General features: G+C 46.3%; 1 pseudogene; it reads left to right on the top strand.

Moving 5' to 3' along the window:
* LOC112070074 (importin subunit alpha-7-like) overlaps positions 1-8405 on the top strand; it is a 29850-nt pseudogene extending 21445 nt beyond the window's left edge.
* The last annotated feature ends 920 nt before the right edge of the window (positions 8406-9325 follow it).

Raw genomic sequence — 9325 nt, 5'->3', positions numbered from 1 at the left:
GTATTCAGACCCCTTGACTTTTTCCAAATTTTTTAACGTTATTTTTTTACCCCTCAATCTACACACAGTACCCATAATGACAAAGCAAAAAAACAGTTCAGACATTTTTAGCAATATATATATATTTTTTTACTGAAATATCACATTTATACAAGTATTCAGACCATCACTCAGTACTTTGTTGAAGCACCTTTGGCAACGATTACAGCTTTAGTCTTCTTGGGTATCTCTACAAGCTTGGCACACCTGTATTTGGGGAGTTTCTCCCATTCTTCTCTGCAGTTCCTCTCAGGTTGGTGGGGAGCGTTGCTGCACAGCTATTTTCAGGTCTTCTCCAGAGATGCTCAATCGGGTTCAAGTCCGGACTCTGGCTGGGCCACTCAAGGACATTCAGAGAAGCCACTCCTCGTTGTCTTGGCTGTGTGCTTAGGTTGTTGTCCTGTTGGAAGGTGACCTTTCTAGTCTGAGGTACTGAGCACTCTGGTGCAGGTTTTCATCAAGGTTCTCTGTTCTTTGCTCTGTTCATCTTCCCTCGATCCTGACTAGTCTCCCTGTCCTGCCGCTGAAAAACATCCCACAGCATGATGCGTGCCCAACCATTCTTCACCTTAGCGGATCGTGCCAGGTTTCCTCCAGATGTGACGCTTGGCATTCAGGCGCAGAGTTCAGTCTTGGTTTCATCAGACCAGAGAATCTTGTTTCTCATGGTCTGAAAGTCATTTAGGTGCCTTTTGGCAAACTCAAGTGGGCTGTCATGTTGCCTTTTACTGAGGATGGCTCCTCTGGCCACTCTTACCATAAAAGGCCTGATTGGTGGAGTGCTGCAGAGATGGTTGTCCTGCTAGAAGGTTTCCCATCTCCGGAGGAACTCTGGAGCTATGTCAGAGTACAATATGGGTTCTTGGTCACCTCCCTGACCAAGCCCTTCTCCCGATTGCTCCGTTTCTCTGGTGGCCAGCTCTAGGAAGAGTCTTGTGGTGTCATACGTTCTTCCATTTAAGAATGATGGAGGCCACTGTGACCTTGGGGACCGTCAAACTGCAGAAATGTTTTGTAACCGCTCCCAGATCTGTGCCTCGACCACATCCTGTCTCGGAGCTCTACGGGACAATTCCTTCAACCTCCTGGCTTGTTTTTTTTTTCTCTGACATGCACTGCACGTGTGGACTTTTATATAGACAGGTGTGTGCTTTTCCAAACAATGTCCAATCAATTGAATTTATCACAGGTGGATGTTCAATCAAATTGTAAAACATCTCAAGGATTATCATGGAAACAGAGCACCTGAGCTCAATTTTTGAGTCTCATGGCAAAGGGGTCTGAATACTTATGTAATAAGTGTGTTCTCTTTTTTTTATATAACATTTGCAAACATTAATTATAACCTGTTTTTGCTTTGTCATTATGGGGTATTGTGTGTGAGATTATTGTATTTAATCCATTTTATAAAAGGCTGTAACACAATGTGGAAAAGTCAAGGGGTCTGAATACTTCTGAATGCCCTGTTAATATAACAAACACCTTCATATAGTATATGCATACACACACATACAGGACACACACAGCCACACGCACTACACAGGGAGCACCACACACAACACAACAGCAGGAACACACACACATAAAGCACACACACACAACACACACGAGACACACACACACACACACACACACACACACACACAACACACACACACACACACACACACACACACACACACACATGAGGACACATACATATACATACAGGACACACACAACCACACACATACAGGACACACACACATACAAAACTCAGCAAAAAAAGACAATGTCCTCTCACTTCTCAACTGCATTTATTTTCAGCAAACTTAACTGTGTAAAATATTTGTTGTTTACATAAGATTCAACAACTGAGGACACAAACTGAACAAAGTGTCCACAGACAATGTGACGCACAAGAAATGAATAATGTGTCCCGCTGAACAAGGGGGGGACAAAATCAAAAGTAACAGTCAGTTCTGGTTGGCCACAGCTGCATTAAAGTTACTGCATGCCATCTCCGTCCTCATGACTGCCCAGATTTGCCCGTCTCTGTGAGATGGTACCCCCACTTCACCAAAGCACCGCAAGTTCCGGACATCGGGGGGAATAGGCCCTAGCCCTCACCCTCCGATCCAACAGGTCCCAGACGTGCTCAATGGATTGAGATCCGGGCCTTCGCTGGCCATGGCCAGAACACTACATTCCTGTCTTGCAGGAAATCCGCACAGAACGAGCAGTATGGCTGGGTGGCATTGTATGTGTCATGTCTGGATGAGCCTGCAGGAGGACCACATGAGGGAGCGAGGATGTCTTCCCTGTAACGCCACAGCATTGAAGATTTGCCTGGCAATGACAACAAAAGCTCAGTCCGATGACCGTGGACACACCACCCCAGACCATGACGACCCTCCCAGCCCTCCAAATCGATCCGCTCCCAGTATACAGGCTTCGCTGTAATGCTCATTCTATGACGGATAAACGCGAATCCGACCATCACCCTGTGAGACAAAACCCGCGACTCGCAGTGAAGAGCACTTTTTGCCAGTCCTGTCTGGTCCCTGCTGACGGTGGTTTGTGCCCATAGGCACGTTGTGCGTGATGTCTGTGTGACCTGCCTTACAACAGGCCTACAAAGCCCTCAGTCCAGCCCTCTCTCAATCCTATGCGACAGTCTGAGCACTGTGAGGGATTGTCGTTCCGTGTTGAACTCGGCATTGTTGTTGCCACCTTACCTGTCCCGCAGGTGCTGATGATTCAGATGTACCGATCCTGTGCAGGCTGTTGTACGTGGTCTGCCACTGCGAGGACGATTAGCTGTCCATCTGGTCTCCTTGTAGCGCTGTCCTAGGCGTTCACAGTACGGACATTGCAATTATTGTCTGGCCAACATCTGCAGTCCTCATGCCCTCCTTGCAGCATGCCTAAGGCACGTTCACGAGATGACAGGGACCTGGGCATCTTTCTTTAGTGTTTTCAGAGTCAATAAAAGGCCTCTTTATGTGTCCTAGTTTCAAACTGTGACCTTAATTGCGTACCGTCTGTAAGCTGTTAGTGTCTAACGACCGTTCCACAGTGCATGTTCATTAATTGTTTATGATTCATGAACAGCATGGAGGACCAGTGTTAACCTTACAATGAAATCTGTGAAAAGACAAGGTCCTGAAAAAAGGACATTTCTTCTTTTTTTTTTTGTGATTCTACATACAGGAACACACACACACACACGACGGACACACACAAACACAGACAACATACAGGACACACACTTGATTAAAATCTAACATGTGTATGAATAAATTCATCTCTCTCCATCTCCAGGTCTGATTAAGATCGAGTTCTTCAGGATCATGAGAACCAAGAGATCTACAGAAGCTTTGATCTGAGTAGAGCACTACTTGGGAGTGGGAGGAGGAGCGACCAGAGCCTGGCTATCCTCCGGTGACCAGTGCCAATCAGCAGTTATCCTCTTCCCCCAGCAGATCATGGTCTGAAAGTCATTTAGGTGCCTTTTGGCAAACTCCAAGTGGGCTGTCATGTGCCTTTTACTGAGGAGTGGCTTCCGTCTGGCCACTTTACCATAAAGGCCTGATTGGTGGAGTGCTGCAGAGATGGTTGTCCGTCTAGAAGGTTCTCCCATCTCCGGAATTGAACTCTGGAGCTCTGTCAGAGTAACCATCGGGTTCTTGGTCACCTCCCTGACCAAGGCCCTTCTCCCCGATTGCTCCGTTTGTCTGGGCGGCCAGCTCAAAGAAGAGTCTTGGTGGTGTCATACTTCTTCCATTTAAGAATGATGGAGGCCACTGTGACCTTGGGGACCGTCACTACTGCAGAAATGTTTTGGTACCCTTCCCCAGATCCGTGCCTCATCACAATCCTGTCTCGGAGCTCTACGCACAATTCCTTCGACCTCCTGGCTTGTTTTTTTTTCTCTGACATGCACTGTCAACTGTGGGACCTTTTATATAGACAGGTGTGTGCCTTTCCAAATCATGTCCAATCAATTGAATTTATCACAGGTTCAATTGAATTTATCACAGGTGGACTCCAATCAAATTGTAGAAACATCTCAAGGATTATCATGGAAACAGGAAGCACCTGAGCTCAATTTTGAGTCTCATTGCAAAGGGTCTGAATACTTATGTAAATAAGGTGTTTCTCTTTTTTTTTTATATACATTTGCAAACATTAATATAAACCTGTTTTTGCTTTGTCATTATGGGGTATTGTGTGAATTATTGTATTTAATCCATTTTATAATAAGGCTGTAACACAATGTGGAAAATGTCAAGGGGTCTGAATACTTTCTGAATGCCCTGTTATTATATACAAACACCTTCATATAGTATATGCACACACACACATACACAGGACGCACGCACACACATACACAGGACGCACGCACACACACACACACGAGGACACACACACACACACACATACAGGACACACACACACACACATACATAAAAAGTATATAAACTCAGCAAAAAAAGAAACGTCCTCACTGTCAACTGAGTTTATTTTCAGCAAACTTAACATGTGTAAATATTTGTGTTTACATAGATTCAACAACTGGGACACAAACTGAACAAGTTCCCCAGACATGTGACAACAAAATGAATAATGTGTCCTGAACAAAGGGGGGGGGGACCAAATCAAGTAACAGTCAGTTCTGGTGTGGCCACCAGCTGCATTAAGTACTTAGGCATCTCCTCCTCATGGACTGCACCAGATTTTGCCGTTCTTGCTGTGAGAGTTACCCCACTCTCCACCAAAGCACCTGCAAGTTCCCGGACATTTCTGGGGGGAATGGCCCTGCCCATCCACAACAGGTCCCAGACGTCTCAATGGGATTGAGATCCGGGCTCTTCGCTGGCCATGGCAAAACACTGACATTCCTGTCTTGCAGGAAATCACGCACAGAACGAGCAGTATGGCTGGTGGCATTGTCATTGTGTCATGTCTGGATGAGCCTGCAGGAAGGGTACCACATGAGGGAGGAGGATGTCTTCCCTGTAACGCACAGTTGAGATTGCCTGCAATGACAACAAGCTCAGTCCGATGACGCTGTGACACACCCCCAGACCATGACGGACCCTCCACCTCCAAATCGATCCCGCTCCAGGTTACAGGCTTCGGTGTAATGCTTTCCTTCGAAACGCGATCCACCACCCCTGGTGAGACAAAACCCGGACTCGTCAGTGAAGAGCACTTTTTGCCAGTCCTGTCTGGTCCGCGACGGTGGGTTTGTGCCCATAGGGAACGTTGTTGCCGGTGATGTCTGGTGAGGACCTGCCTTACAACAGGCCTACAAGCCCTCAGTCCAGCCTCTCTCAGCCTATTGCGGACAGTCTGAGCACTGATGGAGGGATTGTGCGTTCCTGGTGTAACTCGGGCAGTTGTTGTTGCCATCCTGTACCTGTCCCGCAGTGTGATGTTCAGATGTACCGATCCTGTGCAGGTGTTGTTAACGTGGTCTGCCACTGCGAGGACGATCTTGTCCGTCCTGTCTCCCTGTAGCGCTGTCTAGGCGTTTCACAGTACGGACATTGCAATTTATTGCTCTGGCCACATCTGCAGTCCTCATGCCTCCCTTGCAGCATGCTAAGGCACGTTCTCACGACGAGGCAGGGACCCTGGGCATCTTCTTTAGGTGTTTTTCAGAGTCATAGAAAGGCCTCTTTAGTGTCCTAATTTTCATAACTGTGACCTTAATTGCCTACCGTCTGTAAGCTGTTAGTGTCTTAACGACTGTTCCACAGGTGCATTGTTCATAATTTTTATGTCATTGAACAAGCAGGGAAACAGTGTTTAAACCTTTACAATGAAGATCTGTGTGAAAGACAAGGTCCTGAAAAGGGACATTCTTTTTTTTTTTTGCTGATTCTACATACAGGACCACAACACACAGATGGACACACACACACGCAGGAGCATTACATACAGGACACACACTTGCATAATCTACCATGTGTATGAATAGATCATCTCTCTCCATCTCCAGGTCTGGATAAGATCGAGTTTCTTCAGAGTCATGAGAACCAAGAGATCTACCAGAAGGCCTTTGATCTGATAGAGCACTACTTTGGAGTGGAGGAGGAGGACCAGAGCCTGGCTCCTCCGGTGGACCAGGCCAATCAGCAGTTCCTCTTCCCCCAGCAGGAGGCACCCATGGAGGGCTTCCAGCTATAACGCCCTCCCTGTCCTCTGGTTCTCATCTGGTTCATCTTAAACAACCGTCACTCATACCCATGGAGGAGTTTCAGATAAAACATCCACCCCCTTGTCCTCACCCCATGGAGGAATTTGGGGTATAATCAGTCCCCTCCACCCTCCATGTCCAACCATTGCCCCATCCTCTATACCCAGCCTGAGCCAAAGGGCAAGTTTTAGCCCCAACAGATGAAGGGTGGAGGTGACCCCCCCCTCCCCCGTGAAGCAATGACCTTATCCACCTTATATCCTCCACCCCCACGGAAGGTAGAATGTTGTCCTCTCCCTCCTTTCCCACGGAAGGTAGAGCATTGTCCTCTCCCTCCTTTCCCACGGAAGGTAGAGCATTGTCCTCTCCCTCCTTTCCCATGGAAGGTAGAATGTTGTCCTCTCCCTCCTTTCCCACGGAAGGTAGAATGTTGTCCTCTCCCTCCTTTCCCACGGAAGGTAGAATGTTGTCCTCTCCCTCCTTTCCCACGGAAGGCTTACAGATTTTACTATCCAACCTATATTCCCAATCTTTGAGCTGGCTTTACCTACCCTAACAGATCAGACACTTCTAACGGAATGCCACGTCTCGGCTGTAGAGCCAATAGGAGAGCTGAACACAACCCACTTGACCTGATGATAAAACAAAGCTCTTCCCAGATCAGTGATCACCCAACCAGGGCCAAGGTTTGGTCCAGTCCAGGTTTAACATGCACAGACACAATAACAGATACACCGCCAGTACTGTTGACGCCCTGATTCTTCTGACCGTAACGGTGGTTTGYTTTGGTTTGGTTATTAGTGCTTCCTGTCTGCCCATAGGGATGTCCTTCTTCGGGATGTAGGGGTTTGATAGGTCAAACCTGACCAGTGGGAGAGGTGTGTTTATTTAATTTTTACCCTTTTCCTTTACGACAATTATCTTCCTCGTCCTTATCCGTTTCCCCCTCGTTTTAGCTTTTGTCAGCCCTGTTTTTCTCTCTGACCTGTTCTAAAACGTACTGCATCTACATGCACCACCTGAAGACTGAAGTGTGCCAAGACAGAAGAATGGCCTCTCTACTGTTAACGATAAAACAATCCGGATGTATTCTCAACTCAGAGGCCAAACCCTCATTCATATTGGTTTCTTTCTATATCGGACATACAGGGTTCCACCAAGCAATTCTGGAGATTCTTAAGAATTCTAGAACTATGGTTTGAAGTGGAGAGCCAAGGTTCTCCCTTTCTCGAACTAACTGAATCCTTTCTCTACAATGTATTTTGTCTTTTTTGTTGAACTTTTTAGTTTTGTGCTTGTGGAGGAGCATGTTGGGATCTGAATCGTAAAATCAGGTAAACATCTGGGCTAAGGGAGGGTGTTGATTGGGGGAGGGGGCTGCGAGGGGTAAGGGACTATAGGTGTGTGTGTGGGGATATTGAAATATATATAAAGTTACCTAGGTTACTAGCTTGATCCGAGCTTGATATAACTAGCAATATAATATTTGTTGTGTGCCGTGTTCTTCATTAACGATACGTTTGAATTATGACGTGATTCTAACTATTTAAACAGCACACCGCTGGGGGGGGGGCCTACGCTAGCCACAGCACGAGAATATGTGATTATCCAAACCAAACTTATTTTTATATATATATATACAGACAATGTAAGATCTCCATTTTGGCTTTCAAGGGATTGTTGCTCTTTTATTTAGGGATGATTCCTTACTTGAAAAACACACGTAACTCAGTCAAACCTTAGTCAGATGGCAACATCAGATTTATGCAAAAAATATTGCAGTTACTCACTTCCATGTCTGGTTAGGATTTGGGCTTTTTAGTTTTTCTTTTGGATTTCTCTGACCCCTGGGATGCGTTCCATATGGCACACTATTCCCTATATAGTGCACTACTTCTGACTCTATGGGCTCTGGCCAAAAGCTGTGTCATATATAGTGTGCCATTTGGGACTTGGCCCTGGTGTAAATATATGTTTGTGCTGGCTGAGTTGTACTAGGCCCTGGAATGTGATGAGGTGTTGCTGCCCCCCCCCTGGTGTGTCTGTGGTAGGATTTGCATGGTGTTTCTATTGCCTTACCTACTGTCACGGAGTATCCCTTTGCCAAACACCTGGTAGTACGCACCTGGTAGTACACACCTCTCGTGTGAGAGAAGAGGGTGGTGCGGGGGGGAGGGGGGGGGTGAGAGAGGAGGAGGAAGAGGGGAGGGCGGAAGAGGGGAGGCTGGAGAGAGAGTGCTGTAATTTAGGTCTTAGAAAAACTAACAATATATATAGAATTTTAATGTTCCATTGGAGAAGAGAAAGTCCAGGGGACATGAGTTTATCACATATTAGATGTATAGTTCAGGGGACAGTTATCATACATATTAGTGGCGGTGAGGTAATCACCATCTATTGTCTTAGTTGGCGGTGAGGTAATACCAACATATTACCCAGTTGGCGGTGAGGTAATACCATCTTGTCTAGTTGGCGGTGAGGTAATACCCACATATTGTCTAGTTGGCGGTGAGGTAATACCCATCTATTGTCTAGTTGGCGGTTGAGGTATACCATCTAATCTGTCTAGTTGGCGGTGAGGTTAATACCATCTATTGTCTAGTATGGCGGTGAGGTATACCATCTATTGTCTGTTGGCGGGTGAAGGTAATACCACATATTGTCTAGTTGGTGGTGGAGGTATCACATCTATTGTCTAGTTGGCGTGAGGTAATACCACATATTGTCTGTTGGCGGTGAGGTAATACCATCCTATTGTCTAGTTTGGGCGGTGAGGTATACCATCTATTGTCTAGTTGGCGGTGAGGTAATACATCTATTGTCTAGTGGGCGTGGTAATACCATCTATTGTCTAGTTGGCGGTGAGGTAATACCACATATTGTCCTAGTTGGCTCGGTAGGGTAATAGCCATCTATTGTCTAGTTGGCGGTGAGGTAATACCAATATTGTCTAGTTGGCGGTGAGGTAATACCATCTGTTGTCTAGTTGGCGGTGAGGTAATAGTTGTGGTGATTGTGTGTAGGGTTACATCTGATATCAGTTGTTGTTTTTTGCGTTCTGCTGTTGAATCCTCCAACCAGGATTTCTGTGAAACGGGA

The sequence above is a fragment of the Salvelinus sp. IW2-2015 genome, unplaced genomic scaffold (assembly GCF_002910315.2).
Source record: "Salvelinus sp. IW2-2015 unplaced genomic scaffold, ASM291031v2 Un_scaffold1214, whole genome shotgun sequence".
NCBI lineage: Eukaryota > Metazoa > Chordata > Actinopteri > Salmoniformes > Salmonidae > Salvelinus > Salvelinus sp. IW2-2015.
Note: the sequence above shows the minus strand (reverse complement) of the source record. Positions and strands in the feature narration are given on the sequence as shown.